The sequence below is a fragment of the Dipodomys merriami genome, unplaced genomic scaffold (assembly GCF_024711535.1).
Source record: "Dipodomys merriami isolate MVZ:Mamm:240054 unplaced genomic scaffold, mDipMer1.0.p SCAF_114, whole genome shotgun sequence".
NCBI lineage: Eukaryota > Metazoa > Chordata > Mammalia > Rodentia > Heteromyidae > Dipodomys > Dipodomys merriami.
Genome location: NW_027202427.1, coordinates 733,644 through 759,717, shown reverse-complemented (window position 1 = coordinate 759,717; position 26,074 = coordinate 733,644). Strand labels below are relative to the sequence as shown.

Below are 26,074 nucleotides of genomic sequence, written 5' to 3'. Positions count from 1 at the left end.
AGAGGGAAGGGGAAGGAGGGAGGGGTAAGGGGAAGGGGAGGGAGGGGGAAATGGAGAGGGAGGGGGAGGATGGAGAGGGAGGGAGGAGGGAGGGGGAGGATGAAGAGGATGGGAGGGGAGGGAGATGGAGAGGGAGGGAGGAGGGAGGGAGGAGAGAGGGGGAGGATGGAGAGGGAGGGAGGAGGGAGGGGGAGGATGGAGAGGGAGGGAGGGGGGATGGGGAGGAGGGAGGGGGAGGATGGAGGGAGGGGGAGGATGGAGGGAGGGGGAGGATGGAGGGAGGGGGAGGATGGAGGGAGGGGGAGGATGGAGAGGGAGGGAGGATGGAAAGGGAGGGAGGGGGGATGGGGAGGAGGGAGGGGGAGGATGGAGGGAGGGGGAGGATGGAGGGAGGGGGAGGATGGAGGGAGGGGGAGGATGGAGAGGGAGGGAGGATGGAAAGGAGGGAGGGGGGATGGGGAGGAGGGAGGGGGAGGATGGAGAGGGAGGAGGATGGAGAGGGAGGGAGGAGGGAGGGGGATGGGGAGGAGGGAGGGGGAGGATGGAGGGAGGGGGAGGATGGAGGGAGGGGGAGGATGGAGAGGGAGGGAGGAGGGAGGGGGATGGGGAGGAGGGAGGGGGAGGATGGAGGGAGGGGGAGGATGGAGAGGGAGGGAGGAGGGAGGGGAGGAGGATGGAGAGGGAGGGGAGGAGGATGGAGAGGGAGGGAGGAGGGAGGGGGATGGGGAGGAGGGAGAGGGAGGGCGGAGGGAGGGAGGGGCGGGCAGGGCGGGCGGAGCGCAGTGCAGCGGCGGCGGCGGCGGCGGCGGAGGCGGCGCGGAGGGAGGCGGGCGCGGGCGCGGGCGCGGGCCGGGCCGGGCCGGGCCGGGCGAGGCGATCGGGCGGACCGGGCGGATCGCGCGGACCGGGGTACCGGGCGGACCGGCGCCCGGCGGCGGAGCGGGAGCCGGAGCGGAGCCGGGGCCGCGGCGGGGCCGGGCCGGCCGGGCGCACCGAGGCGGCGGCGCAGGTGAGGCGGGCGGCGGGCCGGGCGGGTCCGGGCTCGGCCCCTTCCCCCGCAGGCCCCGGCCCGCGCCGGGCGGGCGCCCGGGCTGCGGTGACCTTGAGCGGGCGCGGCGGGCGCGGGGCTGCGGGGCCTGCGGGGGGCGCCGCCGCCGCCGCCTCAACTTTGTGGGGCGCGGGGCGCGGGGCGCGGGGCGCGGGGCGCGGGGCGGCCGGGGCGCGGGGCGGCCGGGGTGCGGGGAGGGGGCGGCCGGGGCGGCCGGGGCGCGGGGCGGCCGGGGCGCGGGGAGGGGGCGGCCGGGCGTCCCGGCCCCCGAGGCGGCCCAGCCGGACACGCAGCTCGCAGAAGGACGGGAGGCCCAGAGAGGGTGAGCCGGCCTCAAGGTCACACAGCCCGGCCGAGCCGCAGCCGGGCTCAGGTCGGGGCCCGGGGAGAGCGAGGGTCACAGACACAGCCCCCCGCGGGGCCCGACCCGCTCGGCCTCTCTGTGACTCAGTTTCCCAGCGCGACCCTGGGGGCTGCGACCTCACAGGGCCATGCCAGGCAGGGAGGGCAGGTGACCCTCGTGGCCGGGCCAGCGTCTGCAGCCCAACTTCTGGTGGCCCCCCGGGGGGTGGTCTTCTCTGTCTGAGCTCCTGTGCCGTAGGGGCCGGGTGGGTGCCCTGTGCTCCGTGGACAGCCCGGACTCAGCGCCCAGCACTCAGGCTCCTCTCGGCCACCCCTGCGCCGGAGAACCGAGCTGTGATTTCCCGGGGCTTCCAAGGGGACGTCAGGGGAAAGCCGGCCGGGAAGAGACCCATGGCCCCATGGAGATCACCCCCCTTCCCCTTCCTCCATGACGCCTTCCCCACCCCAGGGCTGCCCCACGGCAGGGGGGGCAGGCGGCAGGGGCCAGGGGGGACAGGGGGGCTCATGTGCTTGTTCCTTCACTCCTGGAGCCGCCGCAGTGCTCGCTTCTTTCTAGCAAAGCGCCTGGGAGCTGAGCTGCAGCCGGAGGGCGGCCGGGAGCAGGTGCAGGCCACCTGCTCGGCACTCATCTGCCGGTCTCTATTAAGTACCCAGTGCGTGCTAAGCACTGCCTGCTGTGTGGGGGTTCCGACCATGGAGACGCTTTTGAGAGGGAGCAGGGGTGCTGTTAGAATTAGCGTCAACTAGGATGGTGCAGCAGATGGGGGGGTGCAGGCCGCTCCGCATCCCCGTGGGGTTTCTATGCTGGCGTCAGAGGAGAACTGTAAATACTTTTTGAGCACCTGGCTTTGACCAAGCTGTGTACTAAACACCTTGGGTGTTCATGCATCTGCCGTATTCAGCACAAGGCACGCAGCTGGTTAGATGCAGAGCTGGGACCACCCTCACCCTTTTCCTGCCCCCAGTGGGGGTGGACGTCAGAGCCCGGGGGCGTCTCTGTGGCCTACTGGCCACAAGCACGCTGCTGTGGTCCACCAGCCTGGGAAGATCCTGGGCGGCTTCCTGGAGGAGGGGACCTCCGGGGAGGACCTTGAGACACGAGTTAGGCGATTGGCAGACCGTGGAGGCTGGCATGTGATGGTATGTGATAAGTGCTGGATATCAGACCGATGTTCTGAGGTTTGGCTGCTCTGTGTCTGGGAGCGGAGAGAGAGAATCTGTTACTGAGGATTGGTATCCAACAAGACTTTTCTGGAACCCAGTGTGTACAGTGCACTGCCTGCAAGGTCATGGGAGACGCTTTATTTTATTGTGTAGATTCATTGCAGATGAATTTTATCAGGATCTGTAGCAGCCAAAAGGTTTTCCTGAGCAGACTGATTGCCAAGAGGAGAAATACAAACCTGGTGAAAGGAGAGGGCTTTGGGCAACATTGTTTGAAAATAAGAAGTATGTTGATTATAAATTAAATCCCATCTATTTGTTAAATCACATACAAAACACCAACTTCCTCCTCTCCTCCTCACCCCCATTACGATATTAATCTGCGAGTAATAAAATGTGTTTCCTTAGTAATGACTTATTTCCCAGACTCTCTGCCCATTCAGATTGGCTTCCTTCCCTCCCTTCCCACCGAAGTGGAATTACTAAAGCTTTATGAGATCTACAAATTGAATACGATAACATAGCAGAAAGTGGGGGGAGGGTATGAATCACTGGGTCTTTGGGATTGGAAAATGAGGGGGGGGGGGTGAGGAGAGGGCGGGGGAGGGGCAGGTCCTGACAGGGTTTAATGCACGGATTTAATGCACGGTAGGTGCCACATTGCGGTTCTTAGTCACTTTCAAACAGGGCGCTCACTTCGTTTTCACTCATCTCGACAACTGTGTAGCTGATCCTGGGTGGGAGAGATAGGGACTGGGGAGAGGGAGGAAGGGATAAGAGGGGGAGGCATAATAAGAGATTTGAAAAGCGCCTGCTGTGCAGGGGGTTCAAAGGGGGTATAACTCAGGGGGAGGCCCTGGCTTCCATCCCCAGCACCACCCCACGTTTTTTAAAAAATAAAATTAAAAATAAATACGTGAAAGCCACGGCCGCGTGCCAGGTGCTACCGGAGCCCATTTCCACGCACGTCTGTTTCCAGACTCCTCTTGAGGCAGCTGACATGCCGGTAGGCCTTGCTACCATTCAGGTGTGCTGGGGGCCAGACCAGGGGACAAGGGTTGTAGACAGGTAGTTTGAGAGGAGGCCCCCAGAGGGGGGCGCTGTGTGTGCCGGGCCGCTCAGGAGGGAGGCCGCAGGGGGGAAGGGAGGAAGAGGGACAGAACTTTGCACAGGTGGGAATCGGCCCACAGGACTGGCCAGTCTGGATTGTTTCAGGAGAGAGGGCCGAGGAAGCCGCCGGGCCCCAGCCCCTGAGTGGCTGGTTGCGCCGGTGGAAGGCTGCGTGCCGTGTCATTCCAGAGTCCTGGAAAAGGACCCGTGCAGGAGCTGGTGCCCCACCCGTCCCTTCTCCGCCGCACCCTTCCCTGGGGCAATCTGAGCGATGGTGAGTGAAGAGGGACAATTCAGTGACACCTCTCCCCGCTCCGTGCCCACAGGAAACATATCTGGGGTGAGGGTGGGGGCCAGAGGAGAATTATGCTTGTGCCGAACATATGCAGACTTCTTTTCTCTTGCCATTATTCCCTAAACAAGATGTCGTAGCAAGTATGTACATGAAATTCACACGCATTAGGTAGCGAGTCCACTAGAGACGGCTTGAGGCTTCCCTTGGGGAGGAGGTGCGTGTTTTGTGACACCGTTCTGTGCAGGGGGCTCGTGGACACCCAGATTCTGGCCTGGCAAAATGTCCTGAGCCCCAGTCCCACAGATGCTAAGGGACGGCCGTGTAATGCTAATAGCATGGCTTACATGGGTACTGCACGTGGCAGAGCCGCAGCTGCAGGTTCCTTGTGGTGTTGCCCCTATTTCTCTGACCATCAGACTGGGCAAGCATTCCCCCCGCCCCCCCCGCCATCTCTGGGGCCCCTCAGCCTGTCTTGCAGGCCCTCCCTGTGTTTATCCTTAGGCATTTGGTCTCTGCTCTTCCGTGTCTGAGCTTCCCATATGGGGGAGTCTGCAGGCAGACGCAGGTGTCGTGGTGGGGGTGCAGCAAGGCACAGAATCGCCCCATCCTGACTCACAGGTCTGCGTGCCCAAGGAAGGTAAATCCTGGCTGTGATTCTATATGTCTTTTTTTTTCTCTCTCTCTCTCTCCTCTTTTCAAAATAAAAGTAGCCTTTTCTCCCCCTGGCTATAGAAGTGTTACATAATGATTATATAAAATTCAAATGGTATCAGAAAGTATAAAGAGGAAAGTAAAACTCAGAGGAAATGCCACCAAACAAAGCCAGCTCCCCTTACCTCCTGTCAAATGTCCTTCCAGACATGTCTCGTGGGTGGATAGGTACAGAGATGGAAATGGTGTTTTCTCTGCCTTTCTCTCACTCAATAATGGAGTATGGATGACTTGAACATCAATAAATAGGCCGCTGCCTCCTCCTTTATAAGTGGCCCTGCCATCATTGACTTAATGGATCCCTTCTTTAGGTTGTCTCCAGAATTTTGCTGTCCTAGGCATCGCGGAGATGCATTCTTATTGGTGGATCCTTCAGCCAAGGTCCAGGTGTGTCCTGAGAATGGATTCCCAGAAGTGGGGTCACTGACTCAGACACAACCATCAGAGAGAGGCCAAAGAAGAGGAGAGCCGATGTATGGTGAAAGAAACAGAGCTGTTGTATGATCGGTTCTGGCTTTGGAACACCTTGCAAATCATCTGAAGGAAGAGGCATGGATGGGAGACTGTGGCTGGACTGGCCAGATGAGGGGAGAAGAGGAGGGAGCTGGTCTAGGTGAGCCAGGCAAACTGCATGGTAATTATGATTTATGGAGAACCCAAGGCCCAGCCAAGCTCTCTGGAATGTGCCGTCTCCCTCCAGCCTGACCACCGCCTGGTGCCGGGGTCTGCAGCCCCATCCCACAGAGGGGCCCATTGGAGACAGGAGGCAAAGGTCAGCTCTTGTTTCTTTTCTCAGGGAGTCTGTTCCCTTGTGGGAGTACCCAGCCAGTTTCCCCTGGTATCTCATTGGCTGGAACTGGATAATGTGTCCATGCCTAAACCAATCACTGCCAAGAGCCTGGACCGTGGGGGCTTACTGGTCCAGGATGTACCCAGATTCGGTTGGGCTGACACACTGACAGAGCTCTGCCGCTGGGAAGAGGGGGTGGAGTGGCACTGGGAAGGCAGCAAGCATCCAGGGACCCCAATGTGCATTCTCAGGAGGGGACCTAGGAAGTGGGCAGGGCCTCCCAGCATCCTCCAAGGGCAAGGGCAGGGCCTGGCATGTGATAGAGATGGAGGGACACACCCATTGGTATTGATCGATTGATTGAATGAATGAATGAATGAAACGAAACAGTAGGTGTTTGTTTCTGCACCTAACCCTGATATTTGGTTCTGTCTGGGTTTTATGGTCTGCTAATTTGGGAGGATGGGTACAGACTTCAGAGAACACGGGAGTGGCGTTGACCTCCAAGGCTTAGAAAGGTGCAGGGTCTGGACTCTAATGCAGGGGGTCTGGTGTGCCGGGAATTCAGAAGAGCACCCCACGGCGAGGGCTGAGGGCTGGGCCCGTGTGTGTGAGCTCATCAGCAAGGGGCTGCAGGGATGACACTGTGATCCAGGCCTAGTTCTTATTTTGCCTCATCTGTCTTGCATGCAGTTTGTAGGTGGGGAAACTGAGGCTCGACCTGTGAAGTCGCTCAGCCGGGCCACCGGAGGATGGGATGCGGGGGGAGGGGGGACAGTCTGCTCTGAAAACCTGGTTCCCTTTTGTAGAGGGCAGGTGGGTGTCAAGGACGCACCAGCGTGCAGCGTGTGGTGGAGTGAGTGGGCAGAGGGGAGCCCGGAAAGGGCGGGGAGGTAGAAAAGGCTGGATTGGGTGAAAACCCAGAGAGGAGAATCCGGCCGGATGGAAGAGGCATCACAGCAGGACCCGGGCTGGGTCCAGAGCTCTGGTCTTGGGCATCAGAACCTCGAATCTGACCTCAAACCCCGGCTCTGACAGTCAACACCCGTGTGACCTTGGCAGAACCCTCCCCTTCCCTGGGCCTCCATTTCTCCATCTACCAAACACGGTGAGAATTGAACCACGTCCAGTGAGACCCTCTCATCATCAGCCTGTGGTGCTGCTGTGTCGGAGTTAGTGAAGTAACCAATTCTCTGACACCACCTCCATGTCTGCCCTTGACTGCCTCCAGCACCCCCCCCCCCCAGGGCTGGCTTTCCAGTCTCCACCTGGGGAAAGATGGCGGCCCTGGATGTTTTCTAGCAGTGTTCTCTTGCACCACGCCCTGAGCCCGGATGAGGTAGAAATGGGAGGCACCAGTGGCTGATGGTTGGGAAAGCTGTTAGGAGCCTGAGAGGCCAACGTCACCAGGCAGGGATGAAGCCCTGGGGCTGGGCTTTCCAGAGGGCGTCCTGGAGGTGAACAGCCAAAACCAAATGAAACTGGGCACCGGTGGCTCATGCCTGTCATTCTGGCTACTCAGGAGGCTAAGATCTGAGGATCACGGTTCAAAGCCAGCCCGAGTAGGAAAGGCTGTGAAAAACACTTATCTCTAATAAACCACCTGAAAACCGTAAGTGGCGCTGTGGCTCAAGTGGTAAAGGGCTCACCTTGAGCTGAAGAGCTGGGGGACAGCGCCCAGGCCCAGAGTTCAAGCCCCATGATCACCAACAACAACAAAAAAAGTAGAGTCGAGAAGAGCTGTGGTCTCACACCTGTCCCAGTCCTGGGAAAATGACAAAGTGTAGAGAACAAGAGGAAGAGGGAAGAGGAGGAGGAGGAGCAGGAGGAACAGGAGGAGGAGGAAGAGGAAGAGCAGGAGGAACAGGAGGAGGAGGAGGAGGAAGAGGAGGAGGGGGAGGAGGAGGAGGAAGAGGAGGAGGAAGAGGAATCCGTGGGAGGCAGCAGCTCATCCAGAGGTTTAATACAGAGAGTGGGGGTTGGGGGGGGGATGGCTGCACGGGGCTTTGAAAGCTGTGTGTTCGAAGCCTGAAACTGAATTTCTCCAAAGTTTGCAGGAATGCTGCAATTCCGGCAGCGCACGTAGCTATGAAATCCCCTTGAATTCTATTTCGGGGCCCAAGGTTTTATAACCGGCGTGGGGAACGGAGTAAAGCGCGTGGGAGGCTGACCCTACACGGCTTCCGTGCGGGGCGGGGGGGGGGGGGGAGAGTATTTTTATCCGCAAACACAGTCTTGAGTCTCGTAGGGTGAGGCTGGGGGAGGGCCGCTCCGCCACTTTGGGCTCCTCACCCACTGGCACAATAAGACGCAGAGCATCTTTGACAGAAGTTGTTCGAGCTCCTTGCTCAGAGTGGGTGTCGGGGGCCGGCGCCGGTGCCAGGGAACGCGTCGGGGACTCTGGATCTAGAATTCAATCTGCCAGAGGCCTCTGCAGAGACCCACGGTGCCTGGAGCCGCGTCCGCTGGGAGGCTTCCTCCCAGCCTCCGAGTCAGAGACTGCGCTTGACACAGCACATGGAGAACAGGTCACTTGCGGGGTGGCCGGGTCAGGTGCACGTGGGCGCACAGAGCTGTTCTGCGCCCTCTATCCCTTTGCTTGTCTGTGGTCTGCTGAGGCCACAGAGGTACGCTGTGGGGCGTGGCGGGCTCCCGGGGGGGAGAGAGGGGGCTGCTGCCTCCAGCCTGGTCAGGGATGATCTTAGTGGGGAACACTCCATAGAGAGAGGGACAGACAGACAGACATGGGGGGGACACCCAATTCTGATCTAGGCTTAGAGTTGGGCACTGTGTCACCTCTGGCACTCTCATGCACAGACTGGGGAAAGAGAGGCAGAGCCCCTGGGGTGGGGGTGGGGGACGTGGACACCCAGGAGACACGTGGCACCGCTGCCCCACCATGCCCAAACACGCGCCCCCCCCCCCCATCTCGTAGATGGGAGGACGGAGGCCCCGATCACCATCCCCATTTCTTGCTTTGGATAGTGAACTTGAGCAGAGTGAGGCTGAGGGGAGAGCGTCGGGTGCATCACTGAGAATCGTCCCGTGCATTCCTTCACCTAGCGTGCACTTATTGAGAGCCTACTGCATGCCAGCCGCCGCGCCCGGCTCTGGGGATAGCACTATAAATAGTGCGGAGCGAGTTCCTGCCTCGGTGGCGTTTGTGTCCTGATAACTGCCCCACAGGATGTCCCTGAATCCACACAACCGCCACCTGACAAGCCCCACGGGGCAGACGCAAAGACCCGAGGGAGTCCACATCTGCCATGATCAGTGACCAAGGCAGGTCAGGCGCTTGGCATGCCATTTCTCTCAAGACAAATAGAAGCATGAGGTCGGAGGTGGGGCTCCGTTGGTGGAGCGCTAGCCAGTGAGTACAAGTATTGGGTACCAAGTTCAAGTCCCAGTCTCTGATAAACAACAAAAGGAACCAAGGCAGAACAATCACACGTGGAAGGGTGAAGGGTTGGTGTGCAGTTCCTTCATTTCCAGCCATTAACCAGTCTCTGGCTGGCATGAAAACCTCAGGAGGGCAGGGAGTTCTGCCCTGTCTGTTCCTTTGGCCAGTGTCATCCCAGAATGAGCCTGGCACACAGGAGACCCTCACACTGCTGCTGAAGGGTGAAGCCCATGGATCCTTCTACAGGGTCCAGGGGCAGGACACACGTGGCACTTAGTGTGGGCATACCGGCTTCCTGCTGAGCCGCACGGGCTGGACACGCGTGACATGATTCCAGATATTGTGCATGTCCACTTTGCCACAGAAGCACATTTCCCCACCAGAGCCGCAGTGGTCTCCGCATAGGTCTTCCTCGTCCACAGGCTGTAGGCTGAGGAAGGTCTTCATACTTTGAGGTTTGGTGGGTTGATTGGTTATTGGTGGGGGGTTGGTTTTGCTTCTTTGTTTGTTTGTCAGTTGTGGCCTTGAACTCAGGGCCTAGGCACTGTCCCTGAGCTTGCTCAAGGCAAGCACTCTACCACTTTGAGCCACAGCTCCATGTCCTTTTTTCTTTTCTTTTCTTTTCTTTGTGGTTAGTTGAAGGTAAGAGTCTCACCGACTTTCCTGCCAGGCTGGCTTTGAACCATGATCCTCAGATCTCAGCCTCCTGAGTAGCTAGGATGACAGGCGTGAGCCACCTGCCATCTTTGGTGTTTTGATACAGCGTCTACTATGGTCACATGATTCTCCAGTCAGTCCTGTGGGGGGAAGTGTGTACCCACGTACCCTCAGGAGGGCCCCTCCCCACGCGGGTGAGTATGCAGACACGCGCTGGGGGGGTGCGAGCGTTTTCCTTTCCCTGCCCACCCTCTCGCCGTCTGTGTGCTGTGGGGGACAACTTTGCTCTCTGATGGGGGACCCCCGCCACTCACCAGGCATGTGACAGCGTCGAGTGGAGCCCTGGGACCCGCCGGCCCAAGTGATGCAAGGCAGGAGTTGTGTTTCCGAGTAGGCAGTGTTCCCCACCGCGGAGCCGCACGAGAGCTTGGCGGGTAGCGAATCTAACCAGCCAGGAAACTAAGACTCAGCACAGCTCACGCGCTCCTTCCTTCCTTCCTTCCTTCCTTCCTTCCTTCCTTCCTTCCTTCCTTCCTTCCTTTCTTCCTTCCCCCACTGGACTGAGCCAGGCTCTGTGACCAGGTCTATGCACGTGGCTTTCAGCACCCTTCTTGTGAACTTGCAGACAGGATTCGGGGCCCCCCTGTCACCCAGGGGAACCCTAGAAGCCACACCTGTCAGCTGATGTCACGTCCCGGGTCCTCAGAGAGCCACGTGCCAGCCTTCTGAGTGCTACCACACAGGGAGGCATGAAGATACTCATTGTAGACCCGGGGTCCCCAATAGCTGAGACCAACCATGACCTCGACACACGGCCCCTCATCTGCTTCCCGCCAGGGCCTCGTGAACCTTCATTGCTCTGCCGTAGGCAAAGGCTATGAGGCCGGATGAGGATGACTCGTCTCCAGCCGGCATGCTCGGTGCCCACAGAGCAGAAATTAATGAATGACGCCTGGGAACGGGGCCGGGCCGGGGCCGCAGCTATTTTAGGCACACCCTGCCAAGGCAGAGCCTCATACGCCCCAGCTGCGCGTTCACTCCGCCCGCCCCTCCGCACACACCCAAGTCACTTTGGCTTTGGTTTTGTTTGCTTGCCAATTCCAGGCTTGTATGTCTTGTAAAAAAATATATATATATATATATATATATATATATATATATATATATATGCAGAGTTTTGAACTAATAAAAAAGTGTAGAGCTACTGTAGCGATCGAGCACTTCTCTCTCCTCCCTCCCCCCCTGTTAATATGATTCATCAAAACCTCAGACCCAGCCTGTAAAATAAATTAAGACCTACCTGAGTTCAAATTCTGGCTTTTCTGCTTTCAAACGATTAACGGCATCTCTCTGGGCTTTGGTTTTCTCAACTGGAAAGTAAGAATCGCATCATCGCACCGTTGGATGATTTGCTAAATCCTCCTATAGAAGAGCTGCCAACCTGAAGACCCTGGTTGATGTTTAGCTCTTCATTTTCATTTTCATTTGGTGGAAGGCAGGGGCAATAGCTGGGCTTTGAATTCAGGAACTCAAGCTTGCTGGGCAGATACCCTGCCCCCTTGAGCCATCTTTCCAGTCCTTTCTGCTTTTGTTTGTTTGTTTCTTCAGAAAGGGTCTCTAGCTTTTTTGTCCTGTGATCCTCTTACCTTTGCCTCCTGAGTAGCTAGGATTAGAAGGATGAGCCATCACGCCCAACTGGACTCTGTATTTATCATGCAGACCCTCACCAAAAGCAGTGCCAGAAGCCCTCCCTCCTCCTGGGAGAAGCAAGGCATCTATCTCCATGCCCAGGCTGCCCCTGTGTGGGCCCTGGGGCGGGGGCGGGGGCAGGGTCCACGCAGCCGGGATCCCTGGCTGGAGCCAGGCATGGATTCTCCATCCTGTGTGCCTCAGCATCCAGAGCCGGGAGAGAGCCACGGAAATGAAATGTTCCCAGCCTGTCAGATGTCCCCCAAATCTCCTCCCTGCAGGCATAGGGAGAGCCTGGGGACTTCTTGGGGCCTCCTGGAGTTTTCTGGGGCGGGGCCAGGGCTTGTGGTATTCACCTGTGTTCAGTGCAGCACTTGTTCCCTGGAGAGCAGCAGTTATTATCCTGGGGGAACCTGCCCATCACCCGCCCTCACCCCGTATTTGTCTAGAGTAGAGCAAAGTGACCTGCCGGGGACGTGGAGAACCGCAGCTGGACCAGCCAGGAGCCCACGCCTCTCCTGGCCACATCTGGCCACTGGCCTCCGTCCTTCCATGGCCACGGGGCCTCTGGGGGCCCGGAGACCAGCAGGGAGAGGGGCATACCTCAGTCCCCCTGGGGACCGTGGCCCCAAGGGCCCCATCTTGTTTTTGAACATCACTTTATAAACAAAGGATATAGAATTACCCCCACACTGCATTGCAGACAAGACCTCTGAGGTTCCAAGAAACAGGAATTTTCTGGAAGTCCTACTACAAGTGGTGAGGCAAGAATCCGCCCTCATCCCGTGGCTGTACTGTTTAGTTGATTTAAAAGCCACTTTCCATATGGGTGCCAGTGGCTCACACCTGTCATCCTAGCTACTTAGGAGGCTGAGATCTGAGGATCGGGGTTCAAAGCCAGCCAGGGCAACAAAGTCCCCATGAGATTCTTATCTCCAATTAACAACTCAAAAAACCAGAATGGTGCCATTGCTTACAATGATAGAGTGCTAGCCTTGAGCAAAGGAGCTCAAGGACAGTGCCCAGGCCCTGAGTTCAAGTCCCATAACCGACACACACACACACACACACACACACACACACACACACACACACACACAGAGTTACCATCCTGCATTGACCTGACCGTGTTGGACATCCTGAGAGGCCTGTAGAAAGTGCTTTCCGCACAGATCATTAGCTCAGACAGGCTCAGCACCCTTGCTGCACACCGCCATGTGCCAGACCCTGGATTAGTGTTTGGGATTCATTAGCAGTCAAGGAGTTGCTCCATAGGAGATTGTGAGTCTGAGTCTTAAAAACCTGGTTGTATGCCAGGTCTGATGGCACATACCTACAGTCCCAGCACTTAGGAGGCTGAGGCTGGAGGATTAAGAAGTCAAGGCCAGACTGAGCAACATATTGAGACTCTGTCCCAAAACAGAGCAACAATTAACCCAAACAAACAACAATATCTGAACCGCTTGACTCTAATGCTTTTCTAAAATGGGCCAGACCTCTTGCACAGGTCCTGGTTTCCTTATTTGTAGTGTTAGGGACAAGAAATGTCTCAGAGTTCAGAACTCCTCTGCATTTTGGAGTAGCTCATATACTCCACCAGGTAAAAACCCCTAATCCCAAATCGAAAATACTCTGAATCTCAGCCTTTCATTTTTTTGTTTTGTTTTTGGCCGGTTGTGGGTTGTGAACTCTGGGCCTGGGCGCTGTCCCTCAGCTCTTCAGCTCAAGGTGAGTGCTCTACCACTTGAGTCACAGCGCCACTTCTGGTTTTCTGGTGGTTTTTTGGAGATAAGAGTCTTACAGACTTTCCTGCCCGGGCTGGCTTTGAGCCACGATCCTCAGATCTCAGCTTCCTGAGTAGCTGGGATGACAGGCATGAGTCACTGGGCCAGGCTTAGGTGTTGTACTTCTCGCTCACCATCATGGACTCTTCTGTGAGAGTCAGGGCTGAGCCCCGGCTGTCCATCTCAGCAGGTGACCGGTCACAGGTGGGGTCTGGCTTTCTCCCCCTGCCTCTTGGCTCTGCGTCTTCCCCAGGAGCATTCTCGTGCCGTCTGAATGCTCCCCCCATCCACTTTTGGGTCTGCCAGGCCATGTGGGTCAGGATGGAGAATGGGTTGGCAGCATACCCTTTCTTCAGTCTCGGTCTCTCTGCAGGATCTCTGCCCCCTCCGGAAGGTTCTTCCTTCTCTTGCTTGCTCTCCCACGCTCACTGAGCCCCAGTGGGGCACCTGGTTACACCCACCGCAGAGGCGGGTCCACAGCAACTCCTTTAAAGTAGGGCAAGGTGCCAGAAACCGCCAGCGGACTGATGCCCCCAAGGCCTCCCTGGTGCCCAGTGGCTCCCTGGAGGCTGAGCAGGGGCCAGGTGATGCGGGTCCAAGGGCAGATGAGGAGAAGGTGAGATCAGCTGGGAACGGTCCTTCACACTAAGCTAAAGGAGACCCTTTCTGTCCTAAGACCACGACCTTCTTGCTCTTTTCCATGTTAATATGTCTTTTTCTTCTACAATGTTAGAACCAGGAAGAAGTTTATGTATTTCAGTGTTTCTACTTGGCAGCATTAGATAGACTCATCTCCTGTTCTGTTAGGATTTCAACCAGTCCAGCACGGCACACCTATAAGCCTGGGCCACACCGAGTTCTTCTGAGTGGGGAAATGGCTAGTGATCTGCTTGACCCACAGTCTGCTCAAGGAGACATTGTACGCCTTTCACTGCTGAGGTCCCTGTGATGCAGACGGTCTCGCGGGGCCCGGTACCCCAGGTGAGCCTCTAACCGGGGCCTCCTCGTACCCCACCCCAGGCCACAGAGGGGCACAGGCTGAGGTGTCAGGTAGGACATTTGAACTCTGTGCCACATAACTCAGAGGCCTGTTTCCCAGGAAGGCTGGGGGCACCGTGCCTTGTACACAGTTGTGTAGGGCCAGTCTGTGTTCTCTGCGTGAGTCAAATCCTCACACAGCCCAGACGCAGTCCCTCCGTGAGCCTCGGCCTCGTGCCCCATGAGTGGGCAGGAATGCCCTCGTCTCTCACAGGTGGGGAAACTGAGGCTAGAAGCCAGAATGATAAACCGAGACCAAACCCCGATAGATCCCCTTACCCACAAAACGGAAATGGCACGTGAGCCTCCCCTCCCAGGGGCCAGGGTGAGGCTTTACTGATCACATAGGAATGAAGATAATGAGTGTATTGAATATTAATTATTTAACGAATTGCTTTCATTATTTCATGGATGCGTTGAATATTACTCATGAATCTTTGACGTATAATGACAAATATGTAAAGTTTTAACTATTTGATATTTAATGTAATTAACCTAGACTCAAAATAAGTGCTTGGCACACAGGTCGCCATCAATAAGTACTGGCGGCGGCTGTGACTGCCTAAAGCCACCAAGCGTAACTGGCCGCAGCTCAAGTCTCAGTAGGTCCTTTATTCACATTGGGTCACCAAATGATTTTTCCCCCATGGAAATTTGACAGTCTTCACGGTGCACACTTCCGCTGAAGCTGTTCTTCACAGATTCTGAGCCAAAGAAAACGGGGTTGAGGTGACATCGTTTTCCTGGCCTGAACCATAGAAGGGTGTTATCCTCTTTGTTCTTGGGAACTGTCATTAAGAACGTGCTTTGCTGGCGTTGCCAGGACATAAGCACTCAGTGGGCGCCGAGCTGTGCGCTGAGCCTTCGCGAAGATCACACCCTCCTAGCAGTACTTTCAGGAAGGTATTTGCATCGCTCCCCCTTATTGTAGGAAAAATATGGGGTACGAAGAGCCAGGTAGACACCACAGAAGCAGGAAAGAAGAGACCTGCTCCCCAAACTTGTCCCTTTCACCTCCACTGTGTGTGTGTGTGTGTGTGTGTGTGTGTGTGTGTGTGTGTGTGTGTCAGGTTACCTCTTATGTGGACGTATGAGCCCCAGACCCTCCCTTCTCGGTACCTCCTGGGCCCTCATCCCACACCCAGGCCTGTCTGATGTCCCAGGCTCCTCCTTGAGCCCCACTGTCCCTCTCTCCCCTCGTAAAAGCTGTGAATTAAGTGTGCCTGCGTATGTGTGGGGCATAAGCTGTAGACGTGTGTCTATAGGTGTGTCAGCTTCTTGTGGCTGTGACAAAACACCTGAGTAAGCCAACTGGAAGGAGGGGATGTGTATTGTGGCTCCTGATTTCAGAGGTTCAAGTCCATGGCCCACGGGCTCCATTGCTTGGGCCAGAGCATTGTAGTGGGGGGCGGGGGGGGGGTGGGGGGGAGTGAGGCAGAGAAACCTGCTTATCTCATGGTGGCCAGGAAGAGGCAGGGAGAAGACACGCCCCTCAAAGATGTGCTTCCTCCTGCCAGGCCCCGCCTCCCCCAGGCCCCGCCTCCCAGTACAAATCTCTCCATGTGGGCCCGGCCAGAGCCCTCCCTATCCGGGCACTTCCCCAAAGCCGCAGATCTGGTCATGGCATTTGCCGATGAGGCTGTCAGCACACAGCACCTTATATCCTGGCCATGATCGGCGTCATCTGTGACACAGCCCACCTCAGCCCACGTCTCGGGGCCAGGACCTTCCACGAGGAAAATACCACTCTTTATTTAATTCGGTTATGGGGGTGGTGAGATGACTTGGGGGTGAGGTGGGGGTGGAGGGAGAGGTGCCGGTGGGCCTAGAGCACCAAGTGAGAGATCATTGCTTTCTTACAGAGCAGAACCCATATGTTCCTGTAAACCACAGTGGTCACAGGTCCTTGTGGGAGACCCAGCACCCTGGTCCTGCCCTCCATCATCTAGTTGAGACCCAGAGGTGCGCCCAGCTCTTGGTGCCCGTCTTTGTGGAAGCACCGACCTAGCTAGTAAGCAGACCAGAGCCCCCTCTGCCTGGCTCGGATGGGGCCACTGCAGGTTTCCAGGCTGATGGGAGCCAGAGGAAGGAGGAAGACAGGGTATCCAAGGGAACAGCAGTGCTGTAAACATTTTGCAGATTAGCTACAGAGCAGAAGGAACTGCTTGTTAAAGTTAGCTACCCTGACCAGGCGCAGAGGCTCACACCTCCAATCCCAGCCATTTGGGAGTCAATGATTGAGAGCACCACAGTTGGAGGCCAGTCCAGACCAAAAAAAAAGTTAGCAAGACCCCCATCTCAACCAACACGTTAGGAATGGCATCGTGTGCCTGCCAGAGGGTCTGAGTCCACGTCAGCCCTTGCAAAAGCATGAAGTCCTTTCTAATAATAATAATAACAACAACAACAACAACCTAAAAGCAAAAAGGGGCTGGTGTGTGCCCCACATGGCCGAGCACCTGCTCAGCAAGCGCAGTGCCCTCAGTGCAAACCCAAGCACTGAGCCCCACATGAAGGACAGGTATCCCTCGCTCTGTGTGCCCCTTGGTTTGGAGGTGGTTCTTCTAAGTGTGGCCCCAAAAGAGAGTCGGTCTTTGAAATGGGAAGCCTTCTTGGGGCTTCTAGAACTCTGCTTGCTGACGGATCGCCCACCACCCGGCTGTCCACTTAGGTCCCTGCTGCTAGCACCCTTGGGGGCTGGTGTATGCTTGTGTGGTGCATGTGAACCAGCACCAGACCATCAGGTGAGCTGGGGTTCCCAGGGTCTCCCTGGCCCTGGACGGTGGGCTGGCCTCTCCGTCTTCTGTGGCACAGGGCAGGGCCGAGGGGCCGGGTCACGCCGCCCTCTCCCCGTCTCCTGCTCAGGAGGGAGGAGGCCCCAGGTGCGGCTCTGGGTCTGCGCTGTGAAGTGGGGCCTCCTCCTCGGCCGCGCAGCTTGCTTTCCAAGAGTCATTTCTGCAAAACCCACAGCTCCACTCTGCTTGCTCAGCCGCTGCCTGGAAGATAATCTGTTTTGTTCAGGGCCTCTTCACCACCCGCCCGGCCGCAGCACACACTTGTTGGTCTGCTCCGGGGAGCGGATTTCGTGCCTCCAGTCAGATTCCCGCTGGTGCTGGGGACACACAGCGGGGAGCCCCCGCACCCACTGTGCAGACCCAGGAGGGGCCGTGGATGAGTGTCTGCTACCCGCCACTCTGTCTCAGCCCCGCCTTGTGTGTGTGTGTGTGTGAGTGTGTGTGTGCGTGTGTGTGTGCGTGCGTGCGTGCGTGCGTGCATGTGTGTGTGTGCCAGGACAGGGCCCTAAACTCAGATCCTCCCGCTCACCCAAGAATGGCACTCTACCACTCCACTTTGGGGCTCTTTGCTGGGTAATCAGAGATCTGTGTCTGCTGTGACTGGGGTCTTCAGATCTCAGCCTCCTGAGGAGCTGGGATTACAGGCGTGAGCCACGGGTGTCTGACTTTCAGTTCAGCTTCTGACAAGGGCTCCAGAGCGCGTGGAACTTTATGATTCCCCCGGCTTGGCTTGACTCCCCGTCTTCTGTGGCCTCACCCCATCCCAACAAGAACTTCCAACCACAGAGAATGGATGTTGTCTTGGCTTTGTGCCTGTCCCTAGCAAAACAGAGACCCAGAGGGTCACGATCCTTTGGAACTTGCTGGCCGCACTCTGTGACTAGGGTGGCCCTGCCAGGGTCACCTTTCATGACAAGTCCACGCCTCGAAGCTGGACCTGTGCCTCGGCTTCCTCTCTACACACAGAGCCCGGGTCCCTTTGCCGGTGATGAATCCTGCCGTCCTCACTTCCTGTGCAGCTGAGAGCTGGATCTGTGCTGCACCCAGAATCACACTGAGTAATCACGAATCCATTAATTCGTGAATTCTTTAAGGGTGGTGTTTAGTAGGCTGACAGGTCATGCTCAAACCAGCTTAAGCAAAAAGGGACTGTGTGAGCTCGCAGTGGCTGAGTCTGGCGGCCTCAGATGGGAGCCCCGAGGCTCAGGAGACCACTCAGCTCAGCTGCACCTTCAGACATGCTTTCCTCTTGGTCATCCCGCGGCTACCGGCAGCTCTCAGGCTGCTTGTGTGGCTTCTGCTGTGGGTTGGCTGGTTGGTTTGTGGTGTCTGGAATCAAACCCGGGGCTTTGGTGGTGTTAAGTGAGCGCTTTGCCACTGAGCTCCACCCCATGTGTCTCCCAGCCACTTCACAGCCTTCTGGACCAGTGCTCTTCTTCCCCAGCCTTAAGGCAAATCTCCTAGCAAGACTGGGATTGGTCCAGTGTAGGTCCTGTGGCCAATCACTGAGGACACACAGGGATGAGCTGTCGTGATTGGCCAGGCTGGGAGGCCTGTGGGGCGGGAAGGCATGTGATTGGCAGTGGTATCCCCCCTCCCAGTGGTGGTGGGGTCATTCTCCTCTCACTGTCCCTGCCAGGGCACGTGCGGTTGCTGGGCAGAGCGTCAGCAGGAGGGTCAATGAAAGATGAAGGTTTGAGCAATAAGGCTGTGGATAAAAAGAATGCGATCCAACAGCGAGATGTGATTGCCACCAGTCTTGTGGACGGTGTCGGTGGTTGCACTTCCAGAACGAGGGTGGTGTGGCACCTCTGGGAGCTCCTGTGGCCCGCAGGGTGCCCGAAGGCTGGAGTCTAGACGGTCCCGTTCCTTCCCACCCCGTCCCCGCTCCAGTCCCCCCTGAGCCAGCTGTCTACCTGGGCCGGGCCTTCAGAGGAACTTTTCCAACACCTGTAAGGTGGAAGTCGCCATGCCATCTACCACAGGAGAGCGCAGGGTGAGGTGCTCAGTGGGCATTTACAGCACGGGTCTTGGTCAGCACCTTTGCCCTATTTCAAAGCGCACAGAAAGGGCTAGCGTGTGCACAGCCTCCTGTAAGTTCACAGGAGGATGGCACTCATCTGGTCAGTGTGTGGCCACCCCTCTCACCCGTGCCCCCCCAGCCCTCCTCCCCCACTCCGGGCTGGGAGGACAGTTGTGGGGTCCTTGTTGCTCTCATGTTCACCCTGTTGGGAGTTCCCTCAGCCAGAGGCCGGGGGAAGCACCCCACCACGTACAGGAGGCCCCCAGATTTAGAATACTAACTTTACAAAGGGTTCCGTCACTAAGCACGGAGCCTGGCGCTTTGCAAGCTCTCAGCACAGCAGGGGAAGAATCTGAGGCTGGGGGGCAGAGGCCATGCGGGGCCCCGGCCCCTCTCACCGACGTGTCCCGTCTTGCCTTTGCCCGGGCGGCCTCCTCTGTCCAGGCTCAGGACGAGGTTTTGGCGTTGGAGGTGGAGGTGGTGGAGGCTTTCCCGGGCTGGCCCTTGTGGGGTGTGGAGGAGAACCCACGCCATCTATGTGGTGTGAAAGAACAGGGGATCTCCATGTGGGACCCTGGCTCAGGTGCCTGCTGGAGGACTCCTATTCATCCTTCACAACCCAGCTCCAGCTGCTCCTCTCAAGGAAGTCTTTCTGGACTTCCTTGGGCATCTCTGACTCCCATGGCCCGTCAGTCAATCTATGCACAAGCACCTTCTTGGTGCCCCGACTCCCTCAGCTCCCACAGCGAACGGCAGATTCTCAAAGGCCAGGGCTGCGGGGGTAGGACACACAGCCGGCAGGCCGTGGACAGACTGTGGCGTGGACAGACTGTGGCGTGTGTGGTAAAGGGGCTGAATAAGGAAGGGCACCGGCCCCTCCTGGTGTGGCGTACGAGCCTGGGAGTTGATAGCGCGCAGAAACCCCAGTGCGTGCTGTGACTGCTGCAGCAGGGCCCACGGATGACCGCGGCGGGGGCTGAGGAGCAGGCCTCGGCCTCCGCACTGGAGGCAAGGGGAGGCAGCACCCCGCTTGCCGGCGGGGTGCCCGGGTGCGGGGGGGGGGGGGTCCCACGGGCGTGGCAGCGTCCTGCAGAGAGGTTGTGATCGCGTGGCAGTGGCCGTGGCCGGGCAGTGGAGTTTGGGGGCCCCCCCCCAGACACTGAGGCGTCACAGGAGACACTGTGAGCAGAAATGCCGTGGGAGAGGCCCGGGCACGCTGCACCCACCTTGCGTCTGGAACTGAGAACATCGCCGCCCAGGCGGGCTGGACCGGAGGGGTGGGCGGGCTGCCTGGCAGGTCGGGGTGGGGTGGGCCAGAGGGGTGTGGTCAGCGTGGCACTGGCCACGGGTCCCCTACAGTCCACCCCGCGGTGAGCTTGGGGAGCTCAGGGCCTAAGGAAGGGGGAGCCGGGGCTCAGCAGCACCAGCCTGTGACGGTCCCCACAGACTGACGCACACACCTCTGGAATCTTCCAGGAGCACCAGCTCCTGCAGTAGGAGGAGACGGACACCCCCATGTTGCAGTAGGAGCCCTGGGCTCCGTTCCTCTGAGCCTCTCCGTGCTCGAGGCGAGCGCCCTATCACATGAGCCACAGTGCCACGTCGGCTCTTCCTCAGTGGTTCACTGGAGATCAGAGTCTCATGGCCACCGCGATCCTCAGATCTCAGCCTCCTGAGTAGCTAGGATGACAGGCGGGAGCCACCGGCACCCAGCTTGATTTTTTTTTTTAATAAAAATTTGAGAATTTTCAAATTAAAAACAAAAACCAACTGTCACTTGTCCCTTACCTACATTCAGTGTCATTATATGTGTTCCCAACAGCCAATTAGGGCTTTATAAGTAGTCAAAAGCAAATCAGATAACTGGAGTAGTATTTAACATCTACAGCTCCACCTTTTTAACAATCCAGAGGCAACAGGCTTCAGGTCAGGGTGGATCCAGGACTTAAAAATAGGTGCCCCATTTTCTACGAGTGAGCTGTGAGTTCTCTGGTTTGGCTTCACTGTCAGATCTATTCTCTTCCTCTGGGTATTAAATAGTTATCAGGATCAGGCAGATAGAGGTAAAATTCTGTAAATGCAAAAGCAAGAAGGCTGGGCGGTCAGAAAGGCCGCTGAGGTAGGACGAGGTCCCGGGGCGTGGTGAGGCCCTGCTCCTGGCACGTGTCAGGGGCTTAGAGGTCCTGTGATTGCTCCGGAAGTGGACAACAAGGGCAAGCCTCCTGGGACCTGCAGCTGGCCCCACCTGCCTCCACAGCCCAAGACTGACGCCTTTTGTAAGGGTCTCCTATCACCGGGGTCTAGAAAGCCGGGGGAGAATGGCCGCGTCTCCTGCAGCTCCATCCTTCCTGTCTGTCTGCTGCCAGCCTCTCCGCACATAGTGTTTCCTTCCTTCCTTTCTCCTGCCTCCTCCCTCCTCCTCTGCACACTCACTTCCATGCCCGCCAGGACCTTCCCAAGGACCCCCCCGGAACGCCTCAGTCCCCGGCTCGGATCTGTCCTAGGAGATGCCCGTGTGGCCCCAGCGTCGCCAGGCTGCCTTTCCCATCTGGGAGGGAAAGTCGGGAATGACGCCCCCCCGACACCTGGGCCCCAACTGGGCTCCTGAAGGCACGCATTACCACCCTCAGGCTCAAGGGGGAAACTGAGGCCCTGAGAAGAGAAGGCCTCCCAGGCCACCCACTAGCAGGTGGCAGAGGCCACGGTGAGCTCCTGAATAAACACAGAGGCCCGGGGCTGGCTCCTGTGCGTCAGGAGAACTTGAGTTAAAGCCCTCTCTGTTGGTGGGGGAAGCTCTCTGGCTTCGCTTCAGCCCAGGAACTTTCTGTCAAGTGCTAGGATTTGGGCTCATAAAAACAAGTGTCATTTTACAATGCTTTCTATAAATCTGTTCGTGACCTTTCATAAAAATTTATGACCCTGCTAATCTTGTTCCGCGCCCCCTGGTCGGATGACTGCTCTGGCCAGTCATCTGCGGCCCTCCCAGCGCACCGACCGGGCCTGCCCGGCCTGGATCTCACTGGGAGGGACGGGAATGGCCCTGCCCCTGGGGCCCGCGCCAGGCTCTGCTGTGACGCAGGCAGCTGCCTGGGAGTCCTAGAGAAACGAGGGAGCTGCCAGCGCTGGGCGGGGGCGCTGGGCACTGAGCACTGGGCGCTGGGCGGGGGCGCTGGGCACTGAGCACTGGGCGCTGGGTGCTGGGCGGGGGTGCTGGGCACTGAGCACTGGGCGCTGGGTGGGGGCGCTGGGCACTGAGCACTGGGCGCTGGGTGCTGGGCGGGGGTGCTGGGCACTGAGCACTGGGCGCTGGGTGGGGGCGCTGGGCACTGAGCACTGGGCACTGAGCACTGAGCACTGGGCGCTGGGTGGGGGCGCTGGGCACTGAGCACTGAGCACTGGGCGCTGGGCGGGGGCGCTGGGCACTGAGCACTGGGCGCTGGGCGGGGGCGCTGAGCACTGAGCACTGGGCGCTGGGTGGGGGCGCTGGGCACTGAGCACTGGGCGCTGGGCGCTGGGCGGGGGCGCTGGGCACTGAGCACTGGGCGCTGGGCAGGGGCAGGGCTTCACAGAGAGCCCAGAAACCACCAGTCAGCCAGCCTCGGCCCCACCTGCCGGACACTTTCTTGCTTCCTACACCTTTCCACCCACCCACATACTCATCTACCAACCCACTCACCCACCCATCCACACATTCATCTACTCATCTACCTACCCATCCACCTATCCATCCATCCACTCATCCACCCACCTACCCACCCATTCATCTACCCACCCATCCACCACCCATCCACCCACCCACCCATCCATCCATCCATCCATCCATCCATCCATCCATCCATTAATTCCCTCTTCTATCCACCCACCCATATACACAGTCATCTCCTCATCTACCTACCCACCCATCCATCCACTCATCCACCCACCCATCTACCCCCATCCAGCCATTCACTCATCTACTCACCCATACATTCACTCATCTACCCATCCACCCACTCAACCATCCATCTATCCATCTACCCACACAACCATCCACCCACCTACACATTCATTTACTCATCCATCCATCTGCCCACCCATCCACCTATCCACCTATCCATCCATCCGTCCACCCATCTGTCCATCTACTCATCCACCCATCCTTGGCAGGCTGGGCCCGTGATTTGAACCCTTGGGGACTTGTTATCTACAACAAAGTCTCAGGTCCCAAACTGGGTCACACGGCCTTGCTCTGAGGCTCCGGGGCGGGACTGCAGGGTAACTCAGGAGTCCTCCCTGTCCACGGGCAGGACTGCCGGTCCTCACAGGTCCCCTCAGGCTCCTGAATTCATGGAGCCATCCACCCTGGTGACGCTGCAGCCTGGGCGCTCCCGGGGCAGGCGGGGGAGGGAGGTGGGGCTGAGCCTCTGCCGGCCTCCCGCCTTGCAGAGGGGCCTTGGCGGTCCCCGGCCCTCTCCTCTCCCCGTGCCTGCTGCCCTGTGCGGAGGACCTGGGGGCTCCTGGGGCCAGAGGCCGTGCTAGGGGTGGGGGGTGGTGGGGAGGGCTCCTGCCCTGAGCAAGGCGGAACCTCTTGGAGCTGGCAAAGAAGATGCACAAATGTTATTAGAAGAACCACACGGAACGCAAAAATAGGACAGGAGGATGGGGAATTTGGACTGCAGGAGAGAGACTGTGCTTTAAAATAGGGGCCGGGGGAGGCGGCATCTAAGCAAAGGCTTGAAGGAGGTCGGCGAGGGAGCCATGAGGGCAACCCAGAACGGGCACAGCCCGTGCAAAGGCCCAGCAGCAGCAGGCTCAGAGGCCGGTATGCAGTCCAAAGACATGACAACGCTGCTCGCCGCCGTCACTCCTACTCTTAGTTGTGTTGTTCTTCCTGGCGAGGTCATAGCTCCAACTTTGGAAGCACTCAGTGGTTAGGATGTGATTCAGGAACTCGAGCGCCCTGGGTTCCAATCCCCACTCTAGCTGTGTGATGATGGCTGAGCCACACGACCTCTCTGGGCCTCCTAGCCACGGTCCCAAGGGACCTACAGTTCAAAGTTCACCAAAGGGGGAGCTGACCAGTGAGCCGCTGTGAGCCCCGGGGTCCCCCCCCCAGTTCTGCAGCCCAAGGTCACGTGGCATCAGCAGGCTGGGAGCCGGGGTGGTGCGCTCCCCCACCCCTGCCCACCCCACACGGAATATTCTAGTTAAGCAGTTTCCTTTTAAAGATGAAATCGCAGCCCTGGGGTTTGAAAATAGATCGCTGTGCTGGTTCTCGGCGTGGTGGCGGTGGCTGGGAGTTTTGTAGTGCTGGGGGTGGGGAGCCCGGGACGGACCTGGCAGCCTGGGGTGCCCCCTGCCCCCGCCCGTCCACCCACGCTGTCCCCATGTTCATGCAAAGGTGGGTGTGAGGACTTGGGTTCCAATCCAGGAAGATGGCGCTGTAGGCAGGCAGCCACCCTCTCGGCCGCAACGCAAGATGGGGTCTCCCACACGTGGCCGCTGGGCTGGGGGGCCGGATGCGAGGGGTGGGGTGAGCAGGACACACACCCCGAGGCCCGGCCCACTTCCGAAGGCGGATGGAGGCCCAGGGTGACACGGGTCCCAGGGGACCCACCCGCCCCGCCCCCAGCCTCGATGTCCCCGAGCTGGCAGGGGACACCACTGAGAGCGCCCCAGCACCCTGGGGGTCTAGTGACCGTGGGGGGCCCGGGTCTCATCCTGGACGCACACTGAGGGGTGTTTAGAACTCGGTGCCTGAGGAGTCGGGAGAGCCCGGCAGCAGGAGAGCTCCCCCACGGCCGGAGCCCCTTCCCCGCCATCGTGCTGTCCCCTCCATAGCGGAGAAGCCCGCTCACCCCGCTCACCCCGAAGGCAGGGCGTGGAGGCCTGATGGCGAACCCCAAGTGAGGGAGTAAAGAGACATGGGCGTGCAAAGGGCCGGTGGCCAGGGGCCTGGAGGAGGGGTGGGGGAGATGTGTGGCAGGTGAGTCGATCAGTGCGCATCGTCCTAATACCCACTGTGGGTGGGAGGGCACCCGGGTGGGAGAGGGCCCAGATGAGGCCGGGCGGTGGGGCCGGGGGGGGGAGGAGATGCCAGACCCCCCCCGCCCCCCCCCAGGCCCCCCAGGCTGGAGGAGACTCTAGAAAACCTGACTTGTAGAAAGAGAACCAACTTCTTCCTCTTGCCCAAAGCAGGCGGGGCGCCGGCCTCTGGGGGGCAAGGAGGCCCCCTCTCAGACTTACAGACCAAGACAATTAAAAGCTCGCCCCTCTCCACCCCGAGCCCCGCGCCGGGCTCACGTGTGTCGGGTGAATAGGATTAATCCCTAAGTCCCCGCAAAGCCGTGGCCATGGCGGCCGGCGGGGAGTGGTTTAGCCCGCGAGAAGCCGGGTCCCATGATCGGGAAGCCGGGCCCAGGTGGCCTCGGGTGACGCCGTTGCTGCCGGAGCCCCGGCTTTCCCGACGGGAGCAGCAGCAGGTGCGTGGAGTAAGTGACCCCGCTGTGGGCCTGGGGCGGGGTCTGCCCCCGGGGACCCTGCAGGACCGGGTCATCCACAGGAGACTCCGGGGAACAGCTGGGGCACGAGTCAAGGAAGGAGGGTCTCAACTCTGGAGCTAGGCCATGCGGGGCTTGGGTCCCTGGGGAGCCCCTCCCCAGCTCTGAGACCCCCCTGAGCCCCCAAATTAGCTTTCCCCCTGGGTAAAGTGGGCTGACAGGCCCACGGTTCCCCACGGGGAACCGTGGAAATGGGGGATGTTTAATGCAGCCTCCACGGTGAAGCGCAAGGGAAGTCCTCCCCTCCGGGGCCAGGCCATTTGAGAGGAGGGCCAAAGAAAATTCTGTGGGTCAAAGGGCAGAATCCTGGCTACTCCTTGGAGCAGTGGGGGGGGGGGGACATGGCCGGGGGCGGGGTTGAGGCAGGTAAGAAGGGCGCTGGGCTCTTCGGCTCTGTTTTTATGGCTGTACAGGGTTGAACCAAAGCCCTTGAGTTTGTTTGTAGCTGGTGCTCTACCACTTAAGCCTTGCCTCCAGCCCAGCTTCTTGCTGTTTATTTTGGAGATTGAATCTCATGGCCTTGTTTTTGGCGGGGCTGGCCTTGAGCCTCGATCCTCCAGGTCTCCATCGCCTCGTGCACTGGCACCTTGGTTATTTTCAAGGTGGGGTTGCACTCTGTGTCCTGGACAGTCCAGGCTGTGGTCTTCCTGCCGGTGCTCACCAGGCGC

The 26,074-nt window shown here is 58.6% G+C and overlaps 1 protein-coding gene across 1 annotated transcript in view; it reads left to right on the top strand.

Moving 5' to 3' along the window:
* The first annotated feature begins 913 nt into the window (after nt 1-913).
* Nucleotides 914-26,074, top strand: part of LOC138822702 (plasma membrane calcium-transporting ATPase 2) — a 182,431-nt gene continuing 157,270 nt past the window's right edge. Inside the window, exon 1 of the mRNA XM_070015556.1 lies at nt 914-1,009. The gene's annotated coding sequence lies outside the window, so the exon portion shown is untranslated. The remainder of the gene's footprint in view (nt 1,010-26,074) is intronic.